Consider the following 25,249-nt stretch of genomic DNA (forward strand, 5'->3'; position numbering starts at 1 on the left):
TTTGAATCTTGCCTTTGACATTTACTGGCTGCGGGATCTTGGACAAATCATATTACTTTTTCAAGTCTCAGTTTCTCTATTTGCAGAGTGGCAAAATTTTGCTTGTAGAATTTTTCTTGTAGAGTTGTGAAAATCAAATTAAATTCTGTAAGCAAAGTTCTTTTCTATCTTTAAAATGCTATTTAAACATTAGATATTATCTTTATCCAACAAGAATTCACTGGAACTTTTCTATAACACTATTCAATTCAAAAAGCAATTATTAAGGCTAAGATAACCCCTCCCCACAAAACGTTTTGTCTCCAAGGAGATTACATTCTACTAGAGAGAAATAGCAAGAACAAAGCTAGGTAAATACAAATAATTTGTGAGCAGTACCAGTACCTGGGAGAATTATGAACAGTCTTTTATTTTAGCATAGGTTTGAGTACACAAAATGTCTATCTTGGATGTTATCCAAGGAGCTTTGGGGAAATTCTAACATCTTTGTTACTGTAGTCTATGGCCCAGAATTCCAAGTTCTGGGTTTATACCTACTGGGATCAATCCTCAGAAGCTGTTCCCCAAATCATATCCCTAGCTCTTCCTTCCTTCCTTCCTTCCTTCCTTCCTTCCTTCCTTCCTTCCTTCCTTCTTTCTTTCTTTCTTTCTTTCTTTCTTTCTTTCTTTCTTTCTTTCTTTCTTTCTTTCTTTCTTTCTTTCTTTCTTTCTTTCTTTCTTTCTTTCTTTCTTTCTTTCTTTCTTTCTTTCTTTCTCTCTTTCTCTCTTTCTCTCTTTCTCTCTTTCTCTCTTTCTCTCTTTCTCTCTTTCTCTCTTTCTCTCTTCCTCCCTTCCTCCCTTCCTCCCTTCCTCCCTTCCTCCCTTCCTCCCTTCCTCCCTTCCTCCCTTCCTCCCTTCCTCCCTTCCTTCCTTCCTTCCTTCCTTCCTTCCTTCCTTCCTTCCTTCCTTCCTTCCTTCCTTCCTTCCTTCCTTCCTTCCTTCCTTCCTTCCTTCCTTCCTTTCCCTTACCTTCCATTTTAGAATCAGTACTGTGTATTGATTCTAAGGCAGAGGAGCAGAAAGGGCTAGGCAATGGGAGTTAAGTGATTTGCGCAGGGTCACACAGGAGGGAAGTTTTGTAGTCCAGACTTGAACCCACAATCTCTCATCTCTAAATCTGGCCTTTAATCCACTGAGCCACCTACCTACTCCCTCTGTAGTTTTCAGTGGAAAATCCAAAATAGGGAATAGGTCATTCATGGTCTCTTTGATGTGAACAAAAAGGTCCCATCTTCCATATAAGTACTCATGATAACAATGCATATCAGAACCCTCATTTCACTCTTATTTCACCTCACAGAAAATGTAAAACGACACAAATGTCTTTCAGGAACCCACAACAATCAGGAAACTCCCTTCTCTCTATTTTGTCTTATTTTCTATCCCAGGGAACTTAGGTATTTCTCCCACTTTACCCTAAGGACTTGGCCTCTCTCAAGATGGAAAAGAAACTTATAGTTGTTAGAGAAGTAAATACACAGGCTTGAGAACCCCACCTTCACCCTAGGGAACTATAAAGACACCCAGTTTTGTAATTCTACCCTAAGGGTTTGGAGTCCTTTTATTTTATTTTTTTTTTTTAATATATTTTATTTGGTCATTTCCAAGCATTATTCGTTAAAGACATAGATCATTTTCTTTTCCTCCCCCCCGCAACCCCCCATAGGCGACGCGTAAGTCCACTGGGCATTAGATGTTTTCTTGATTTGAACCCATTGCTTTGTTGATAGTATTTGCATTAGAGTGTTCATTTAGAGTCTATCCTCTGTCATGTCCCCTCAATCTTTGTATTCAGGCAGTTGCTTTTTCTCGGTGTTTCCACTCCCATAGTTTATCCTTTGCTTATGAATGGTGTTTTTTTCTCCTGGGTCCCTGCAAGTTGTTCAGGGACATTACACCACCACTAATGGAGAAGTTTTGGAGTCCTTTTAGAAAAGAAACATACTTGGAGATACCAGAGGCAAATCCTTATGTTCCAGTGAGCCGCACTTTCATCTCAGGAACCTATATAGGTCTCTGGCAATATAAGTACTACTCTAAAGGCTTGAATTTCCCATGGGATAACTAATATATTTTTTTAAAGCAATTTGATTTGGGTTATACATATGTTATTATGCAAAACTTACTTCTATATTGGTCATTGTTGTAAGAGAATACTCATATAAAACCAAAACCCTAAAATAAAACCATAAACTAATAAGGAAGATAGTATGCTTTCATCTGCATCCAACTCCAACAGTTCTTTCTCTGGAGGTGGGTAGCACTCTGTCATAAGTTCTTCAGAATTGTCCTAGATCATTGTATTGCTGAGAGTAGTTAAGTCTTTCACAGTTGATCATCATACAATATTGCTGTTACTATGTACAATGTTCTCCTGGTTCTGCTTATTTCACTCTGCCTCAGTTCTTGTATGTCTATCCAACTTTTTCTGAAACCACCCTTCTTATTGTTTCTTATAGCATAATAGTATTCTGTCACTAATGTATACCACAATTTGTTTAGTCATTCTCCAATTGATGAACATCCCCTCAATTTCTAATTCTTTGCATCCACAAAATGAACTGCTATAAATATTTTTGTACAAGTGGGTCCTTTCCCCTTATTTATAATCTTTTTGGTATAGAGACCCACTAGTGTATTACAAGATCAAAGGGTATGCCCAGTTTTATAGCTCTTTGGATATACAATCTTGAGTTTTTAAAGAGATAACCTTATTTTCCATCAGATCTGTACTGTGTAAATATTATTTGTGGAAGTAATGGAGGAAAAATCCAGGCTTTTGTTCCTCTGTATCACGATTTATCCCCTAGCTGTTTCTCCAATTCTGTGGCCACATTTGTGATACTCTTCTCTCCAAAAAAGGTACTCACATCTCCTGTTAGGAGACAGGGCTCCAGAACTCTCCATAAAATGTTCATTGTCCAAGAAATCCCCTCCTCCCCCTCCACTATCCAATAGACTGAGTCATGTGGCTCCAGCATATCTGCAAGGTCATATTGTTGAGAGTCACATGTGATTACAATATGCTTCTGTGAGAATTTATTTTGCATATACTATATTAATTTCTTTATATTAGGGAGAATTATCATATATTCCTGTGTGTCTGGGATTTGGGTCAGAGATACCATCTAGTCTGCTGCTTTGTGAATTTTCTTTGTCCTTGGAAATCTCAAGGAATGTTTTCCTTTTTAACAGAATTTGGTTAATAAATGAAGAGGAGAAGGGCTTTTCTGGGTACCAGTAAAATTGTACCTGTCAGTTAAGGACTGAGGTTCTGATGGACCAACTTTTAATTAGCTATCTCCAATTAAAGATGTCTTGGGCTGTCAAAGGGAGAGGCTGAGTGAGCAATGAGCTCCTAAAAATCTATTTATTAGATTGTCTCAGGCAGCTCAGGTCATTCCTGCTTTGTAAAGAGTCATGGAGACCTATATATCACTTTATTGATTATGATGCTAGCCTAACCAATAAATCTGATATAATCAAAAAACTTATATTCTTACCCAAAATAAGTCCCTTGAGATAATTTTAATTGTAACATTTCTGCCCAGACACCTCTAATACTGCCAATAGCTGTTTCTAGGGAGGAGGAAGGCAGCAACCCCCCCCCCCCATACTCCAGGAATTAAGACTCACTTTTAATTTTGTTATAGATCCCCATTTTTGAACTGACTGTGTTCCAAAGACTCCTTTTAATAGGTTCAATATGAAGAGGGTAATTCTGATCCAAAATGGTTTGAATGAATCAAATTATGAACAATTACTGAAACCCCATTGGAGTGGATAAGTATCTATGTTCGGGAGATACACTCAGTCTTCATGACAAGGCATTAATTGGAACCAAAATTCCAACAAAGGCTTATTTCCCTATGACCTCATCAGGTTTATCAGGCACCCTAATAAAATCCCTACTTTTCATCCATCTTTGGGCTATACCCTCTGTGCTCTGGCTCTCTACTTCCCCCTGAAATTTGGAATCCTGCTTCAGGAATTTGATATGTGAGATTTTATCTTTTCCCCAGAATGAGGCCACCATGATACTTTCCAACTACCTGGAACCATACCATCTTAGTGTACACACTAAGATGCATCCCTCTTCTCCCCTTTCCAATTCTGGATTCCCTATATGTTATTGTCCCTTATTACAATAGAAGTACTTAGAAGCTGGGATTGCTTTGCTTTTTTATCTGTTTCTCCAATGTTTGGTATATAGTAAGTGCTTAATAAATACTTCTTTCATTCATCCATTCATATATGCATTCCCGAACCCTGGGGCAAGATGGTTGGAAGTATCTTTTTACAAAGGCATCTGAGAGAAATGAAAAAAATGAAAATAAAAACAATCAAGATTTTGATGCCAATGAAGGATATCAGAACAAAAGAGATTAGAATCAGAGTAAATAGTTGTAACCTAAATAAGCTTAGATGATCCCAGGAAGAAATGTAGAAGAAATAAAGAACAGGGCACAGAGAGCTGAGGTTAAGCAATTCATATAAGGGATTAATACTGGTATATATAAATGACCAAATTGAGTTGCTCATCTAACTAGCCATGACTGATATAATTTGTGGGTCCATTAACCCCACTCCTTTTGAAAAAGCATAAGTGCACAGTGTATATAATGTGGAACCTCATGTTCTCTTGGTGCCTATTGTCCTCCACTTATGAAAATATGGTTGAGAGAACACTTTGAGCATCTGTAGAGCATAAAAATTGCCAACCAGTTTCCAGAATCTTTTTTCTAGCCCATAACTCTCCCTATCAATAAGATACTGAAGATATCCCTTTAGTAAGTGAGAGTGAGATATGAATTCATTTCCTATTCTTCCACAAACATGTATCTGGGATACAATGGGTGTAGTTTGAGTATGATAGGGGTCTTAGACAGTAATTGCTCTATCCTTTCAGGAAAGGGTGACTCTCTACCCACTAAGCCACCTTGTCCAGGTAACTTTCAATGAAATAAATGAAATGTTCCAGAATGACCAAAGCATGGGTAGAGAACCTCAGCCAAATAGCAGAAGTTCTCTGAAGGGATCAGGGACCAGATATGGTCAGGTATCTTCTACTTATTTGTTTCTCAGCAAATTTTATTGGGATTCTGTTCTGATGAAGATAGGTAAAATAAACAAGTAGCTTTCCTCCACGGTTGAACTATAGATTTTTTATGAGAGACACTTCTGGAACACAATCCATTCATAAATTGGGAATGTCCTGTATAGTATTTCAAGAAGTATTATCTATAGGCAGAAATTAAATGATGAATTATGAGTATATAAGGTGATATAAGGAAGTATCTATTTGGAATTATTTACGTGTTAAATGACAGAGCAATGGATGAGAGTCAGAGGATAATGGCAGTTTCCATCTGAGTTAGTTTATTTGTGAATAGATCAAATGACCCCTCTGCAAATTAATAACAGTAGGTAGCATTTATAGAGAGCTTTAAGGTTTTGCAAAGTGCTTTACAAATATTATCTTAGTTAAACCACACAACAACATTGGGAGGTAGTTGCTTTTATTATTGACATTTTACAGATGAAGAAACTGAGACACAAGGTGATTAAGTGACTTGCTTATAAGTTATTAAGTGACTGATCTGGATTTGAATTCTGGTCTTTCTGACCTCAATTCCAGAGCGCTCTCTATCCACACACCTCCTGGTTCCATGGGAGCTGCTTTATTCATAAGATCTAGGTTGAGGGTCCAGAAAAAGTTAGTATAGTTGAAAATCAGCTTCTGTTTCTGGTAAAGTCCTCTAATTTCCCAGTTTGTACCATTAGCCTGGAGTTTAAGTGGTTGTTAAGTGGCTATCTGAACTTATTAAATTAAGTCATCATTCAGCAACAGATTGTTTTTGGTAAAAGAACTATGGAATCAGATATAGACATGGATGATAGAGGGCAGATACAGTGGTAGGAAGACCAAAGTTCAAGTCCTGATTCTTACCTAAAGGCTAAGAGACAATGGGCAAGTCCACTAACCTCTCAGTAGCCCAAGCCACCCTCCAAGACTCTAAGATATGAATTTCTATTGCAAGGAATTTCTACTCTGGGAAATGCCCATACTCAGAGGTGTTGTGAAGCTCAAGTGACAGAATGGATGTAAAGCATATATATATATATATATATATATATATATATATATATATATATATATATAAGTCATGTGTTATGTATACATATGTGCATGTATATATGACATGTATATACACACTTATCATCATGATCATCATTATTAGCTTCTAATCTGGTCTCCAGTTTGGCAAGGACTTCTTCACTCCATAAGCCTGCTACATGCTCTCTTGCTGAGCTCAAACAATATAGAGCAAAACAGGGATGTGTTGGTAAACGTTTAACAACTGGGCTCTTGGGGGGCAGGGTTGAGAATGTATAAAAGCATATTTTTAAGTTTAATCTGCATTCACACTTTTTAAGTTTAGACAGTCAACAAAACAATAAATCAATCCCAGATGATTTCCTCCCCAACACCCACCTCAACTCTTAGGGTGAAAAATTCTCACACTGAAAATTTAACAAATCACTTTGTCAGGATGGTTCCAGCAGTTGCCCAAACCCACTTGTGAAATCAAAGTCTTGAACAAAAAAATCAAGGACATAGTAAATACCTTGGCTCAAATAGCTTGCAAATGACATCAATGCTTGGTTGTTGAGAAAATCCATGGGTAGGAATCCTGAGAATGATTATATCTAGATCAGGAAACCAAATAGTTCATCAACGTGCTCCCTAACTTTGTTGGGGACACAGGGACCCCAACTAATACCTACTCATAAAGCTATCTTTGAGTGTGGCTATTCAACCCTAAAACCTTCCATTCTCTACTGAATCTGGCTCAGTTCAACTCTCCAACCTTGATAAGCATGACCTAGAAAGCTGCAACAATGGCCTCAGGAATCCTTCCTGTGAGGGGAAGTAAAGGTAAAGACAGAAGTTCAAACTCTGTGGCCCCACCCTTTAGGGAGACAGAGCACTGGGTGCTCAGCTGTGTGTATTTCCACAAGTTTCAACCCTGAGGAGATCCTATAGCATGGACGCTAAATGTAATGAAACTAGAGTTATTTTTACAAGCAGTCTATGGGCAGTCCTTGGCAATGAACAAACACCTGATTTATAAATGACTCATGCTTACAAAAGCCCACTTAACATTTCCAGCCTGTATCTGCCCCACCCTTCTCCTCCAAGTCAAGAGTCCCCATTGCTGCTGCCATGCGAGCCTGTATGAACAATCCTAATCCTATAAAGTGTAGAGAGTTCCTGGATTCAGAACTATAAGAAGAGAAGAAGCTTTGAAAGCAGAAACAACTTAGAGGAGCAGACTTTCCTCAAATATTTTCCTCCTGCATTTTTAATGAAGTTAAACAGGAAATCTTCATTGTGCTTTAATAGCTGAAATCCTACCAATTATCGAGTTGATTGGGTCAACAAGTTTGGGGAGGTGGGGAAGCACTAAATAACAAATTATGTTTGGGATGGTTAAGGGGCTATTTCCCCAATTCATTCACATACCAGTGTGAATTAATCTAATAAGATTGCTTCCACCTTACACTTAGCTGAAAACACATTAAAGAAAAAGACATTGTGATTGAGCAGAAGGGGAAATTAGCAATTTCAGAACAGAATGCTTGGGGGGGGGGGAGCAGAGGTCCACATTTATTCTTCTCTATTCATTTAATTAATAGAAGTAGATAATATGTGCAGGGTACTGTGACAAGCTGATTAAGACAAAAGCTCTAACACCAAAATGGTTTATAGTTTAGCAAGGCAAATAAAACATATGAAACTACATCACAAAGTAGGATAGAATGAGTTCCCTAAAAAGTAGAGTCTGCTATGTAAACTCAGAAGAGAGAGAGAGAGAGATTACTTCCAAATAGAAGAATCAGGGAATTGTTAGAGCTCTGGGGACCTGACATATGAAAATTGTACTTCAGTCCAACTACTAGAGGTGATGAGTCTAGAGAACTGGAATGCCCAAAGTCTTGTCCTTGGTCATTCAATACTTTCAGAGGCAATGAATTGGCTATGGCATTGCATAGTTCTTAATCTCCATCTTCACAGAAACCCATGTCCTTTGCAGGGTAGAAGAGGAGCATAACAAAAGGGTAGCAAAAAGTAATAATCATTTTCAACATTTTGCTTAGGTTTCATCTAGGAAAAGGACAGGTAACTTTTCCCTCTTTTTCTTCCACTTTGGGGCCACAGACATCCTGTTGCTGCTAAGACCTTTGAGTAGTACTCTTAGGATATAGTTCAGCATCACGGTCTAAAAAAGATTGGAACCTAACCACTATTTATAATTGTTCCTACGGGGAAAAGTCTTTCAAGGTCTGAACAATGGATTTACAAAGTTTTCAGCATGGTGGGCTGGGGAGAATATTCATAAATTGAATATTATTGAATAGCATTATATATTATAGTATTTCAGGAAATTTTATCTGAGCCTCTGACACTTGATAATATAAGCAACTATAGTATTTTGTACTCTCTATTGTATTCTGCAAACCTATATTTCTTTTTTTTTCCTTCTAAGTTGGAATTCAAAGCTCAAACCAGTTCTTGGAGCCTTATTTAATTCTAGAGTAACTAAAGGTTGCATAGAGAACACACACAACAGCCAGGTATGACTCAGTGCTTGGGTTCTCTGGGGATGATCGGCCTCAGGCTTGTTCTAGCCTTTTGTGACTTAGTCTTGAAGGACTTGCACATGCAGATGACAAAGCAACTGTCTTATCTGCTGTTGAGCAAGAACCTGATGAGTCACTCAACCTTTATAAAGGGAAGGTCTCCTCTGGCTTTCTCTTCTATTAGAGGATTACTTCAGGACTATTTCTAGCTATTTCACATGTTGGGAAGGACAGATCTTTAGCTGCCAAGAAGCCATTAACCTGGTAGAAGTGGCTATGTACTCTTTAAAGTGGGCAATTAGGTGGTGCAGTAGATAGAGAGGATTGGGCCTACAGTCATCTTTCTGAGTTCAAATCTGGCCTCAGATTAACCCTGAGCAAGTCATTTAACCCTGTTTGCCCAACTTTCCTTGGTTGTAAAATGAGCTGGAGAAGGAAATGGCAAACCTCTGCAGTATCTTTGCCAATAAAACCCCCAAAGGGTCACAAAGAATCAGGCATGACTGAAACAACTAAGTAGCAACTGCCTCAGTGAGCTTGGTCCTGGTTTTTGGGCTTCACCCTCTGAATTTGTTCTTCCCTGATCTTAGGTTAATGGGTATTGACCCAAGATGGAGGCATCCAAGCTTGGAGGCTATTTTGTGAGTTGCAAATATTTATAGAGATCCTGTCTCCTTGGTGGGTGTTGGTTCCACTTTGGAAAGAGTACCAGCCAGTTATTTGAGCTCCTCTGAAAAAATGTGACCATGAGGTAGTAGAAGGAACCCAATCCCTGGCTTAGCTAGCCAAGAGATGTCTGCTATAGTGGGACAGTGCAGAACTGAGGTGACATGTAGAAAACCTATAATCTCACCAACTGCTTTATGATGAACTGTTTGTCTCTCACTCTCCCAGTAACAGTGATTATAAATGTCTGACTGCTTAAGTTTTGTCAATGCATTGTTTGAATCTTTTGTATTTTTTTAACAATTCTCATATATGAAATACTCATTCTATACCTGATTCAATGTACATATTGAGAACTGTATACTATTGTAGTGGTAGTCTCTCGGTGACCGAGAATGTACATTAAGTATATTGGGCAAGTCACTTAACTTCTATTTGTCTCCATTTCCTCAACTGTAAAATGAGTATTAATAACACTTACCTCCCAGTGTTATGAAGATGAAGTGAGATAATATTTGTGGAGTATTTAGCACAATCCATAGCACATAATAGGTTGTAAAAATGCTACCTAATATTATTATTATCCCCAACTTTTGGGGAAACCCTAACATGACACAAAACCTCAATTGTAAATAAATTGTCAAGCATTGGAAGAGCCAAAGAGTGTGGGAGTGAAGAACCTGAGCATTCTCATTAGAGGCTAGTAATTCCCTCCCTACCCCCACTCTTCAATCTGGTCCAGATATCATGGATGGGTACAGAGCTGATTGAATCCTTTGTGGAGGAATAATACAGCGCTCAAGCCCAGTGGGTGTTTCTTCTTGTTTTCAGACTTGATTTCAAAATCTTTCTTAAGATTGAAGTCAAGAATGTAACCAAACTGAACAGAAGACCTTAGTGTAAAAATTTGTCCTGAAACATTTTTATTCTTGTTGAATAAACTCACCAATCCCTGAAGTTATTACTATTCCTTTGTACTCCAGCGACAGGTACTATAGGTCTAGATTTATCTTCCTGCAGTGCCGTTTTAATTTAACCATGGTACGATAATAAACTGGAGTGTTTTCACACTGTGCAGGTGTTTTAAAAGTTTTGTTGCTCCTGGGTAATTGCCCAAAGAAGTTATGGGCACACAGAGGAAGCTTGCTTGCAAGCTATATTCTAACAAAGTTGCTACCCAAAGGTGATGGATATGGTTTCATTGTGAATCTTCTCAACTCACTTTTTCTGCTACTCTGTTCTCCCATCTGTCCACAGCTAAGTGTCCAAGAAGGACTTTGTACTGTGTATAATATAAGATAAAGGCAAATGGGGAAAATTGAGTAAGTCTCTTGCCAATTCATATCGACCTGCTTACTGTGAATTGTTTGTTTTTTTTGGGTGAATGGGGGGTAATTCCAACTAGACAGGAGAAAAATGATAAAGTTAAGGGGTAGCTAAAAATCTAGGGGAAATGAGTCTATGCAAAAAATCCTGCAATTCTCATCTGTTTATCCTCCATCTATTTCCCTGTAGCTGTTAGTGAAGACATCCCTTGGAAACCTAACAGGTTTTCAGGCTTACTTAAGGAAACTGCATAGAATAAAGAATAGGTATCTAGGCACTGGACTTGGAATCAAGAATACTCATCTTTCTGAGCTCAAATCTAGCTTCAAACACTTACTAGCTGAGCAAGTAATTTAACTCTATTTGCCTCAGTTCCTCATCTATAAAATGAGTTGGAGAAGAAAATGGCAAACCCAAAATTAGGACACTAATATACTGTTGGTAGAGTTGTAAATTGATTCACAATTCTGGAGACCAATTTGGAGCTATTCCCAAAGATCTACAGAACTGCATATGCTTTCATCCAGCAAAACCACTACTAGATTTATATCCCAAAGAAATTAAAAAAAAAACTTTTTTAAGAAAAAAGGACTTATTTGTACAAAAAAATATGTGTAAGTCTTATTGTAGTGACAAAGAATTGGAATTTGAGAGTATGTCCATCATCTGGGGAATGGCTGACCAAGTTGTATTATATGATTATAATGGAATATTATTGTGCTCTAAGAAATGATGAACAGGAAGAGTTCAGAAAACCCTGGAAAGACTTACACATGAAGTGATTCAAAGTGAGATGAGTAGAAGCAGAACATTCTACACAGTAACAGTAATATTTTTTATTGCTCAACTATGAATGACTGAGCTATTATCAGTAGTATTACAATCCAAGTTAACTCCAACAGACCCATGATGAAAAAATACTATCCACCCACAGAGAAAGAACCGATGGTGTCTCAATGCAAATAGAAGCATACAAGATTTTTTCTTTTCTTTTTTTCTAAAACATGAAAATATGAAAACATGTATTATATGACTGCACCTGTATAACCTATATCAAATTCTTACCATCTCAGGGAGGAGGGAGGGAAACAATTTGTAGCTCCAAATGTGAGAAAATGAATGTTAAAAATTGTTTCTACATGTGATGGGAGGGGAAAATAAAATACTTCTAAACAAAAAAAAAGGAACCCCCAAATAGGGTAACAAAGAGTTAGACATGACTAAATAATAAACAACATAGAAAAGAATGGAGCTATATAAAATCTAATCAAAGAATAGTGGACTAGGAGTCAGAGACCTGGGCTCTGGTTTTTCCAGTTACTACCCAGGAGACTTTAGGCAAATTACTTAAATCTCTCTAGGACTCAGGTTAATCATCTGAAAAGGAATTAAATAATGTCAGTCCTGTCTACCTACTAAGGCATTTGTAAAGATCAAATGTGATAAGATACATGAATGCTTTGCAAACTCCTAAATATTTAAAATATTTATTATATTATTCTAGATTTATAATAGATACAAAGACTTAATTCCAGAAGAAATGTTGGTCTGGGAAGATATTGTGGTAAAGAGCACTCCCCACTTGGAAGTATCTCATGGTGGAAAAAGCAAATGGACCAATGCTCTCCCTGGAAATTAGGATTTCAAAGTTAAAATCCTTCTTTTGGGGGCAGCTAGGTGACTCAGTGGATTGAGAGCCAGGTCTACAGATGTCCTAGGTTCAAATCTGACTCAGACACTTCCTATCTGGCCAAGTCACTTAAGCCCCCCCTCCCCCTCCCATTGCCTAGGCCTTACCACCATTCAGTCTTGGAACCAATACACACTATTGATTCTAAGACAGAAGGTATTTTTTTTAAATCATATCTTTTGTATGCCTCCATGAAGGTCCATGCCCTGAAGACTTTTTCACTTAGGCAAATTACAACAGCTAATTTTGTTAAACCATTTTCACCAATGCATTATGACTTTTCATTATATTTGTCATTTCCTGATACATTTGCCGTCCCTACCACTACCACCCCAAGCCTCCCTTTATAAAAAACACAACTACTAATTTTATATGAAAATAACTGTGTCCTTAATTGGGGTTTGCTTTCAGAGGCTAAGATATTTTAGTAAAAAAAGAAAAACATGAAAAATAATTCTTAACCAGCTATAGCAATAAAAAAATCACACTACCACCTTTATTCATTAGTATCTGAGTATACAGGGGAAGAGTAAATCCAAACTAAAGCTATTTCTGAACCATAATTAACACATGATCCTAAAGGATAAAAAAAAAATAAAGTTAAAAGTAGATGAAAATTAAGCTACAGGAGGAGTAATTAAGAAAGCACATAAGGGGCAGCTGGGCAGCTGGGTAGCTCAGTGGATTGAGAACCAGGCCTAGAGACGGGAGGTCCTAGGTTCAAATCTGGCCTCGGCCACTTCCTAGCTGTGTGACCCATAGGCAAGTCACTTGACCCCCATTGCCTAGCCCTTACCACTCTTCTGCCTTGGAGCCAATACACAGTATTGACTCCAAGACGGAAGGTAAGGGTTAAAAAAAAAAAAGAAAGCACATAGCTGACCTCAGTAGATACAAATCAGGAGGCCAAGACCAACCATGTTGCAAGGTGCTCTATCAACTGGAGATGTGAGCCATCTCTGAAAAACTGAGGACAAGAAAGGTGCCACAAGACATAAAATGGAATAATATTCTCCTGATTTTCCAAAAAGGGAAATGGATAGTTTGTTCAGACTAAGCTTGTGGTTTGACTTTGATTACTGACAAAGTCAAAGTCCTGGAATTTTAGTGCTTAATGTTTCTTGAATGTTTATGAGCATTTATAAAGGGAAGCAATCATCCCTGTGAGCCATGTTATGTTAAGTGAAATCAAGTCATGCCAGAATAACTTAATTTCCTTTTTTTTTTTGAATAGGGTTACTAGATTGGTAGATCAGGGAAATGATATTGGCGTCTTGAGCAAGTCTCTGATGGTTTTCTTGAGGATAAGATGGAAAGATGTGGGCTAGACAGGTAGGTTTAGAGCTCATTAAATTGCTAGAGTTAAAGAATGTTTGATGGACTAACATCAACTTAAATATCTCTAGGAGAGTGTTCAGGGGTCTGTCCTAGGTTTTATAACTCAACATGTTTATCAGTGACTTAGAAGATGGCATGAAAATCATACTTATCAGATATTCAGATAACATAGTTGGGAAGGATAGCTAACTTCTCAGACAAAAGAATCTGTCCCCACAAATATTTCAATAGGAAAAACAAAATCACAGCATTTTAGAACTTGGAACTGAAGGCAGCTTTGAAGAAAAATGTGAAAAAAAAAGAATAGTAGTTTAACACTGGATACCACACCGTGGATAGCATACCAGGGAGATAGTGTGTAATTGGAAATCTTGTGCCTTTGAACTACATTTCCCAGGAGCCCACTGACTTCCTATTGTTGCTGACATAGACAAGGGGACAAATTTGCTGAGGTTCCTGGTCTCGCTTTTTTTTGCTTCCTGTCGGCAACTATGGTGGAGGGGGCTGTTTGAACAGATAGATTTGCCATGGACACATGGTTTTATTTTGTTACTTCTAATGATCATTAATAAATCTTATAAAATGTAATATTTGAAATTATTATAATTTTTACAAGTAGGCAAGGCTAGATGACAATTTATGTATGTGAAAAAGGCCTCTGTTTTTGTCAGCCAAAAAAAAAAAAGTTAACATTGTTGTGGACTATATTAATAGTTACACTCTCCATAATGATAGGGGTGAAAATACCTTCCTCTGGAGTGTTGTGTTCATTTCTGGTGTCATATTTTAGGAAGGATGTTGACCAGCTAGAGCTCCTTCAGAGAACAGTGACCAAAATGGTGTTGAAACTGGAGATCATGCACGTGTCCAGGTTGTGTTTATTCTGTATCAGTTGAATGAATCACTGCATGTCCAAAGGTTCAAACAGTTTTTTTTTTTAACTAAAAACATATTCTATGCATGTTTTTAGATGAAAGCAGTTTCCAAGGCTAAGATAAAGGTAGATGAAAGCCAACTACTCAATTAAACGGGTTCTTCAAGGAGGTTCCCAGAGTCTCAAGAACTTTCTGCCAAGGTCCTAAAAATTGTTTCTATACTCGTCTTGCCTCAAAAGTCTTCAGCTAGGTACCAAATTAATTCACTCTGGGATAAAGCTAACCCAAACTGTCCCTGATCTATACCATAATTTCTTTATTCACAAGAGTCTCACTTGGTATTGTGGGAGTATGAGGAGTAAATTTATACCTGCCCAGACCTGCCAGGATCCTGGCCCACAACATTCTTCCCCCTGACCTGTGTCCACTAATAACATAGGCAGCCAGGGTCACAAAACATCGTTTTGGGCACAGCAGCCCACGCCCTCATCCTTGCAGTGAAGTTGAAAGGACCCCATTCAAATTATAGATAGGATCCGCATTAGGAATATTCCTGTTGTTAACTCTGACTCTAATTGCTTCCAGCTTGCCATAGCTGGCTGAGGCTCACCTAGGGCTACCTCTGGTTCATCTGCCCCTCATAACTGGGGACCATTTGACCCAAACACCCCTCAACTGCTGCTACTAACATCTGGCTGGGTCTCACACCATTGTCCCCAGTCTAATTAAGACTAGGAAATTAAGTTACAGCTGTCCTTTCTACTGTGCCTCTCTAGGTACAATTAGAACTACTACATACAAACTGGGTGTCACTACCAAGGTCACTGTTTCCTTGTTAGCATGCTATTGTTTCCAGGGGACCACAGTTTCCCCATTATTCTTTTGCTGCTGGCACTACCATTGCTAACAGAGGTATTATTTCACAGGTCAGGGCATCACTGCTTTCCCCATTATCTTATTTCTTCTGGTGCTAATTGTCAATTCACTCATGACTACCTGGGCTGTTACCTGAGGACCAGGGGACCCCCACTCTCTTACTCTTCACAGATCTTTCAAAGACAAGCCAAAGCACCAGATTCTTCCCTCACCACCAATTAGCTAGGGGAAGTCCTGGATTACACAAGAGCAAACATAGTTCTTTCCAAAAAACATCTGCCAATACCACCAGGTAGAAGAAATTTCTTGGTGGTTAAAAAGCAGTTAAGGAAGGGAAAAAAAACCCAGATAAAAATCAACTGCAAGAAGTTTAAGAATAGCAAGAAAAGAGGCTCTTTGGGGGACTCAAGAGATCTCTACTAAAGTCATAGAAGCTACTTTTGTATTCTTCTTGCCTAAACTGTTCACATCCTACATTGATCTGCTTGAGGACAAAGTTAATTGAATTGCTCCAGATCTTCACCCCACCTTTCTTGCTTACAACAGTCTCAGCTAATGATATAGGAGGATGTGTATCTGTGCATGGAGGGGTTTTAATTTATACTTCCCCAGTTTTCCCAGTATCCTGGCCCATAATACCACATGAAGAATCATTAAAAGAGCTGGAAATGCTTATCATGGAGAAGTAAACATTTAGGAAGGAAATGATAACCATTATCAAAAACTTGAAGACAGGTAGAAGAGGGATTAAATTTGTTTTGATAAACCCTAGAGGATTAACTGAGTTAGAAATGTAAAAAAAAAAAGTAGATTTCAATTTGATATTAAAAGAAACTTCTTAATAGCCAAAGTTTCCCAAAAGTACAATGGGTAATGAGTTGGGAAGTTCTTCATCAATGGAAATATTCAGCAAGAGACCAAAATGTTGTCAAGGGCATTGGATGGAGCATGGATGACTTCAGAAATTTTTTTCTACTGTGATATTCTGTGTGATAAATATATGTATATAACATATCTAATAATTACAAATATTTTTAATACAAGCAAAATATATGCAAAACAATTTTTAACCTTTAAAAATTTTTGGAGCCAAATTCTCCTTCTCCCTCCCCACTATTCTCACTTCCCCAAGATGTCAAGCAAATTGATTGCATGTGCAATAATGCAAAACATTTTTCCATCTTAGTTATTTTGTAGAAGAAAACTCAAACAAAAAATTAAGTGACATACAGAATTACATATATTATTATATGTGTTTATAATATGTTTCACATAAGCACCAGGCCTATAATCAAGAAGGCTCATCTTCCTGAGTTCAAATCTTGCCTTAGATACTTACTAGTTGTGTAAACCTAGGCAAGTCACTTAACTTTGTTGGCCTCATTTTCTCTATCTGTAAAATAAGCTGGGGAAGGAAATGACAAGCCACTTCAGTGTCTTTGCCAAGGAAACCCTAAATGAGGTCATGAAGAAAAAATTCCTGAACAACATTTGCATATATATGAAAGGGATTAATAAATATAATTAAATATTACCCACTTTCATGAAGAAGAGGTCCTACTGGGCCCACTGGCAAATTCCTAGTAAGCAAAGGTTGGCTTCTCTAGCAAGGCAATATGAACACATTTGAAGAGTGTTCTAGATTCTGGTTCAACTCCAACAATTAACTAGGCAATTTACTTTGGTTATTCATCAAGTCTCTCTGTGCCTCAGTTTTGTCATCTGTCAACAAGGATTTTAAGGATAAAATGAATTTAATTTGGGTGAATGAGTAGCATGGGATCTAAGTAGTACCACAAAAGGCAGAGCAATTTTTCGTTTTGTCTTTGTACTACTGGCTCCACCCATGGTGACTGAATGAATGCTTGTTGGGTTGAATTAAATTAGATTAATATATATATATTGGATGGGGGGCAGTTAGGTGGCTTCATGGATGGAGAGGCAGGCCTAGAAATGGGGGAGGCCCTAAGTTCATATCAGGCCTCAGACTCTTCCTCGTTGTGTGATCTTGGGAAAGTCCCAATTACCTAGCCCTTACTGCCTGTCAGCCTTGGAACTAATACACAGTACTGATTCTAAGATGGAAGGTAAGGGTTTGAATATACATACATACACATTGGGATGGAGGAAACATTGGGACTAAAACCAAAATGAGGAATAAAAATGGGGAGGTACAGTAAGAAGTGGAGGGGAAATGTTGACTGTAATCTGCCAACTCATATAGGAAAGAGAGCAGAAATTCTGGAAGAGGCAGAGAATATTGAGAATATGTTATGGGTACGAGGAATTTGGAACCTGAAGAGCAAAAAGGGAGGCTCCAGGTCCATGATCATGCAAGGATCGGATAATACTGGAAGCTGGGATACACAGAGCCCTAATCTGTTTGCTCCAATTTGTTTTGACTTCAGCCAGGAATGGAACAAATGGGAACTTTGGAAGAGAGTGATGACAGAAAGTGGAAGAATTATCATGAGATGATTAAAAAATGAGTGAAAAGAAAAAATATTGCTGACATGTGCACTTTATATTCTGTAAGGGTGACAGGAGGAAAAGAATAAAGAAGGACATGAAAAGATGATTTAAGCATCTTCTCTGATAGAAAGCGGATGACAGGAGGATTCATTTGCAGGAAGATTTGGGGGGGAAATACAATACACAAGGAATGAGAACAGCTGCCCAGCAAAAGATTCTGTATGTAGGCAAGAGTTCCAGTTATCAGTTCAATGTTTATAAACATATCACTTACTGTCATTTAGCTTGACTAGTGGATGGAATGCCAGGACTTGCATTCAGCAAGACCCAAGTTCCGATCTCACCTCTAATACTTTCTAGGCATGAGACCATGAGCAAATCACTTACTCTCTGACCCTTCATTTTCCCATTTATCCATTGGAGATCCCATAATTGATCTTAGCCCAAATAGGCTGTGAAGCATAATGTATGCAGTAGCTATATCCTCACAGATTTTTGTGAAACTTTAAAGTGCTGCCTAAATGTCATTTTTTATTATTTTAAATTCCTGGGAATAAGGAATTTGATGAAACTCTGGAATATGAGGGAAACTTAGGAAAGTTCAAAGATGAACAATTCCACAAGTTTAATATAAGAGATTCCCAAAATGATCTATAAGAAATAGGAATACAGAAAGGAAGAGTAGCATAGATATGAGAAAATATGATCTAAAGGGGAAAATAAAAGTCATTTCAAAGGAAATCCTAAAAACCCAAGTCTTTAGGCATAAAAGATGGTATAAAACATAACTGAAAATGAAATAGCAAGTGGGTAACATTAGCAGTTGATGTGCACAAGTAGGGAGGGGCCAGGGAACACTGTAGGGAATATTAAGTATCTGACTTTTAATTATTTAAAAGGTTTATCACATGGGAAAGGAGTTATGTTTATTTTGCAGGGCTTTAAAGAGGTATGATTCCAGGAACAGTTCTCAAACTCTTAGTAGCTGAGTGATCTTGGGCAAGTCATTTAACACTTTTGAACTTAGTTAACACCTTGGTAAAACAGACATATTTTATTTCACCATCCATCTCACAGGTATTGTGAGGAACATACAAATGCAAAGTGCCATGTAAATGTGAGTACTTGTTATTATTGTTATTAAATGACAAATAGATGGAATTTAGAGATTTCAACTCAATATGAGGAAAACTTTCCAATGATCAATTCTCTAGCAATAAAATCAATATGAGTTATTTACTTCTCTAGTTAGAAGTAGAAAAGGGAGGTTTGTTTTTTTTTTCCCTTTATTTCTCAAAGTAGTTCTATTCCAGGTAGGCAAGAGTTCTGAAAATCTTTGTTGTCATTTGCAGAGCTCTTTTTTTGTACCCAACTCAAGGCCCCAAGTAGTGGAGGGTCCCTGCATGGGTACTGGCAGTATAGGAGGTACCTATTTATAGTAAGCAGCCTTTGAATTTGAAAAGAGTGCATTCATTAGCCATATGGCTAGAAGCTCTCCTAAGGATTTAATTCTTCACCCTGCTGACTAAGAAGAACCTAGTCTGGATCTGAAGGCTACAAGTCACTGACTCTGGGGAAGGGTTGAGGGTAGGAAACTCCCAATCCCACTACCAGTTTGTGGTCTGCACCCTTAGCCCTTGGTCTCTGAACCTCCACTTGCCTCCAGTACTGGATTATTTACTCTAATCTGGATTCAGCATTACCAGGTGACAGAATTTCCAAATTAGAAAGGTACTCAGAAAGACCCCCTAGCCCAATTTTTACAAATGCTAGACATTAGCCAACCAAGGTAACGAGGATGTAAGATTGCTTCATTTTACTGGGAAAAATCCTCTCTACAACATACCTGACAAGTGGCCCTTCACCTTCTACTCAAAGATCTCCAATGAGAAAAAGCCCTCTACTTCCTGAGGCAGGCTCTTCGACACTTGGGTAGTTCTAATCATTAGAATGATTTCCCACATTATTTTGGAATCTGTTTCTTTGAAAATTTTACCCATTGCTCCTGGTTCTACTTTCTGTGGCCAAGCAAAACCATTTTCCATTGGACAGCCCTTCAAATACATAAAGATAATTATCATGTCCTTGCTAAGTCTTTTCTGGGATAAATATCCTTATTTCCTTGATTCTGAAATGAATGAACTTGTGGTCTTTCACTATTCTGGGCACCCTTCTCTGGACATTCTCCAACTTCTCCATGTCTTGTTGAAAATGTGGCACCCAGAAAAATACTCAATACTCTTATCACAGGAACTGGTATGGCTACCTGACTGCCAGCTTTGGTCTGGTATTTTAGTAATCCCAGTTTTTTCTCCCATCTTGGACCCTTGTACTTAGGACATATAAACTATGTTTCCTAGCACTTATTTGGAATTTATTAAAAGAAAAACCCAGGATCTGAGCAAGATACCTTCTGTGTTGATGCTTTTAAAAACACAAAACAATTAACTTTTAAAAACTCTGTGTACCTAAATATGTTATCACTCACTGTCATAAGCAACTGAAAGTTTTTACCTGAATCAGTCTGCCTTTTCAGTAAAATACTTTATAAGTCAGGGAACAGTAACTTCAACCTCATGTTTTTGTTGTTGGCCAGGACTAGTTACTTTTATTTACTTACCCCATGCATACAAAGCTTTGCCAACCTCCCTGCAAAACCTAAAGGGCTTAACACTTACTGATGTAAGCTATTGGAAGAAACAAAGATATAAAGAAAACACCCTGCTAACAGGAATAACTTGAAACTCCACTGGTTTAAAATGATTCTTTGAAAAACTGAAGCAAAGAGGAAAGTGACTGGCACACCATGCTTTCATTTCTCTTTCTGATTTGTATCTTACTCTACCTCTGTTGGCTACTTGGGCATTTTCCCCTGTGAAATGCTTTCAGAGTCAGGCTGAATTCCTCTGCAATGAAACCAGCACATAAAGAAAAACCTAAGTCCAGTGCCTTCTCTCTCAGTCTGTCTATCTCTGTCTATCTGTCTGTCTGTCTGTCTGTCTGTCTGTCTGTCTGTCTCTATCTCTCTCTCACACACACACACAGAGCAAAGAGGAACCCACTCAACATTTCCATTCCAAGAGCACATTTCCCCTTCCTCAACAGCCCCAAATTAATTCAAATTAACTTTCCTGAACTGGTGGTGGCTGAACTGGTGAAGACTGACCAGTAGAGAGAATTATACCTATTTACACCTTCCCCTCACATGATTCCATTTACCTATTACTCTACTGCATTGGATCTAGCCTTTAAGCAGCTTAAAGACCAATTAGGTTGAGCAAATTACAGTATTTGAACCCCAGAATATACAAATATATTACCTGTTTAGTCACGAATCTCCACATCCAAGTGCTGGACTTCAAAAGTCACACCTTTGTTCCAGATGAGTGCATCATACAAGTATCCAAGAGAAGTAATCTAATCGGTACTGTCTGATGGAGAAAGACTTTACATAACTTTTTAAAAAGCAACAATTTTATTGGTCCCAAAACAAGTCCCCTCCATCTTGGGTGGGTTGTACCTTCTGGTGGTTGGTGATAGGAGAGTCCCAGTATGTGTTTGTGCAGAGATATTGTACCTAATCACTTATTTCACCAAAGGCAGCCATTGGGAAAGACATATAAGAGCAAGGTGTATTGGGAGATAAGGTGTCATGACATTGGACATTTAGAGTGAAGAAAGCCTATGTTTAATATGTAGGAAAGGTACCTAAATGGATTTTTAACCCTGAGATTTGCATATTGTTATTTGTTTGCTTTTTTTCCTCTGGGTGGTCCACAGAATTAGAGGTAATTTCCCATATGTTCTCTTTTTGGCCATATGTAGAGGTCATCAAAGTAATCTTAAATTCTCTTAACCCTAGAACACTCATGTCCAGCCTTTGTTATTGGAGGTTGTTTCCCTCCTTAAATGAATTTGGGAGAATAAAGAAAGTATAATAATCCTAAATCAGGGATTGTGGGTTCAAGTCCCATCTGGGGTACCAAATTGTAATAAGGGACTATATTGAATGGTAATTGATAACTAACAGATCAGGATGTTAACTACTTCTTCCTCCCTTCCTCCCTTTTCTTCCCTCCCTTCAGCCTCCCTTTTCCTTCCTTCTCCCTTCCTTCTTCTCTCTTCTTCTTCTTCTTCTAAATCAACTCAGGATGAGTTTATGATGTCTCAAATGAAACACTCTTTCTCTTCTTTATCTTAAGTAAGGGGTTTATTTGGGGAAGACAGGAAAGGATAAGAAATGGAGGTAAGAGGGTTGGGGATTTCCCTAATACTACAATGAGTCTCATTTTGGAGGATGGTGGAATATTGTTCAATTGGGAGAAATGGCCGATAGGTCTGGAAGTTCAGTCACTGTCATAACAGAGCAAGTCAGAGAGAGCTGTACTTTGTCCTTCTTTCTTCTGTCTTCAAAGACAAAGACAACCCTCAGGCTTCAGTCTCCAAGTCAAGAGAAAAACTGTTTTCCCTCTTTCAAGCCAAAAAGGTTCAGCTTCAGTTGGTCTGCCTCCAACTGCTTCTCCTGGTCAGATTCCAAAAAGAATACTCTCGGTTGAATAACAGGTCATCAGTCTCAGCTACTCCAAACTCTTGCTGCAAAATCATTCTCAATTTCTCATTTCCACAAAAGGTTATATATGGAAATTCTGGCTAAGGCCAGGCGCAATAAAATCTGAAATGTAGTAACACTTATCTAGCTCCAGAATCTTCTGTTCTGTAGAGCTAACTTGGAGGACCTAGAATCATTAGTCAACTGGAAAATTGCATATAATTCATGAGATCTTTCTCTCCTCCCCCACAAAGGTTTGTTCACTGTTGTTAGCCATGTCACTGGAAGGAGCCAAAGGTGTGCTGTTTGACCTCTTTTTCTATGTTGTGTACACATGAAGAGTGGTCTTTGATTCATGACTTATGGCTTCAGTTTTTATCATCATGAGGATAGGAACTCGAATTGCTATAGTGTTATTAGGTCTGAAGCATTATGCAATCCTTTAACATTTACAAAGCATTTTTCTCACAACATAACCTCAGGACTAAGTGTATAATCACACATGCTTCTTCACCAATCAACCAACCTTCATTTGTTTAGTGTCTGCTTACCATGTTAGTTTGTTGGTGCTTCTGAAGCAGGAAATATCTGAAAAGACTGAACAGCAACAATAAATCTAGTCATCTGCAGCTTATAGAACTTCCTAACTGTTGTGACCATAGGCAAGTCACGCTAGCCGTTTTTAACCTTAATTTCCTCCTCTATAAGATGTGGAAAAATAATTACACTACCTTTTTTTTTTTACAGGGTTATTATGCAAAAAGCCCTTTATAAACTCTAAAGTGCTCAATCCAAAAAGGAACTTTGGAGGAGAATAGGGGGAAAGACTTCATCAAGGAATTGTGTGCTAGGAAGAGAAGATGGAATTGTTAACTGGCAAAGGGAAGAGGTGGTGAAGGTAGGGACAGGCACAGCCAGAGAGGAAAAAGTGAGGAAGGACCTCCAATATTTTAGTTAGATTGCTAGTATTATTAAAAAAATAAACACTGAAAATCATTTAACTTTGTAGGGTTTATTTATTACTAGGTAAGAGAGAAAGTGGTTCTTTCTCTTAGTGAACAGAGGCAAGAGCCAGAGCCCCAGCACCTACCATGCTCAAACCCCAGCAAAAGACCCTTCCTGCCATGGGATCAGCCAATTTATAGATAAACCCATGCCAGGACATAACACAGGGACATAAGAAAAAGGAACCCCAGGAAGAGCAGAGAATGCTGGGGGATGAAGTCGCCTGGGTACACATTTTTAAAACACACACACTTGGATGAATTTATGAGAAGGTCCCTCGGTTGCTAATGCCTTTCCCTTTGAGATAACCTTCTTCTACTCTCTCTATATCCTCTACATATACACATCTAGTTATTTACATGTAATCTCCTTCATTAAAATACATGCTCCTGGAAGGCATGGATTGTTTTGCATCTTTCCTTGTATCTCTAGTGCTAAACAGAATACTTGGCATACTCTAAGTGCTTAATAAATGTTTGTTGTCTGAGTGACTGAGAAGATGGACAAGAGTTGCAAAGGCGTGAATGGGCTGTGCTTAGCGTCATGGGAAGGAACCTCTAACTCGATGAGGTCCATTTGAATGAATGACAGTGCTATACATATAAACTTTACTTGGCAGTGATTCCACCATCTTTTGTTGTAGGTACTTCCTACATTGGTGCAGTTCACAAAATGTCTATGCCTTCTTATCCTGTTTGATTCTTATCCCAAGTCTGCTACAAATCCTCCACAGAGGTTCCAACTAAAGGCATAAGGGCTTTCCTTTAGGGGTTTTATGGAGACCAGTACTATGCTGACTGTTCATCTGTTATTTCTTGTTCTCTCTAAATGAACAGTCTACCTCATTTCCAGGAATATGTGTTTCTGAATGATGGCTTTTATATCTTTCCTTATGCAGAATAATTGTTTCCGTATTGAAGATTACTTGCTTCCATCCTGTATCCTTCCATTGGGATTTGATTAATCTGGAGCTTTCATTCTGAAATAACTGGCAAAAGTTAGATTCTGTCAGATTCTTTGCCATACAGTTTGGGCCAGTTTTTCCTATACCATTCAGGCTAGTCTATATTTTTCTTGAAAGGTATTGAAAAAAATAGACCATTAAAAAACAGTATCAAAACTGTCCTTGGCACTTAATTGGTCTAAGGGATCTAAGGCTTGAATCTTTTATGTATGAAAATTACTGCTGAGTGATCAGTCCATGATGAGTTTGGAGCTCTTTCCTCATGGACAACACAGAGACAGGGAAATTCACTCAGCTGAATTAATGCTGTATTTTTACTGATTGTCCTCTCCCCCCATGGTTAAGTAAACCTCCTTTTGTTGACTGCTAGATCATCTATATCTATTTGCCACATTTTATTTTAATCTTGAATTTGAGTCAACAGATATCCCTGATTTAGGCCTGGCCTACAACAATCATGGTCTATGATTTGCAGCATATAGTATCACTGGTATAATATTAATGTTAACAAGTTGGACTTTTATGTTAGGGAGCAGATGGAAAGGATTAATTTCCCAAATAGAACATAGCTCATTGTCCTCTTCAGTTCTGGGCTCCTCTCATTTTCTATCTGTGCTTCCTGGTCAAGGTATATACGTGTAGATGGACAAAGTCACTGGGTGGCTCATCCAAATGGATGTCATAATTTTGGCAATATTCATTCTTTTTCCATTTGATTTTTCTTTTGTACAATATCATTGTTTTTTGAGTGGCTATGGAACTCATTGGGGTGGCACTTTCATAGTGAGGCAAGGTTTCATTGA

General features: G+C 38.1%; 1 protein-coding gene across 1 annotated transcript in view; it reads right to left on the minus strand.

The window, feature by feature from the left end:
• Window positions 1-21,269, minus strand: part of LARP4B (La ribonucleoprotein 4B) — a 229,245-nt gene extending 207,976 nt beyond the window's left edge. The window contains exon 1 of the mRNA XM_007504702.3: window positions 21,249-21,269. The gene's annotated coding sequence lies outside the window, so the exon portion shown is untranslated. The remainder of the gene's footprint in view (window positions 1-21,248) is intronic.
• Window positions 21,270-25,249: the final 3,980 nt, after the last annotated feature.

The sequence above is a fragment of the Monodelphis domestica genome, chromosome 5, assembly GCF_027887165.1.
Source record: "Monodelphis domestica isolate mMonDom1 chromosome 5, mMonDom1.pri, whole genome shotgun sequence".
NCBI classification, from domain to species: Eukaryota; Metazoa; Chordata; class Mammalia; order Didelphimorphia; family Didelphidae; genus Monodelphis; species Monodelphis domestica.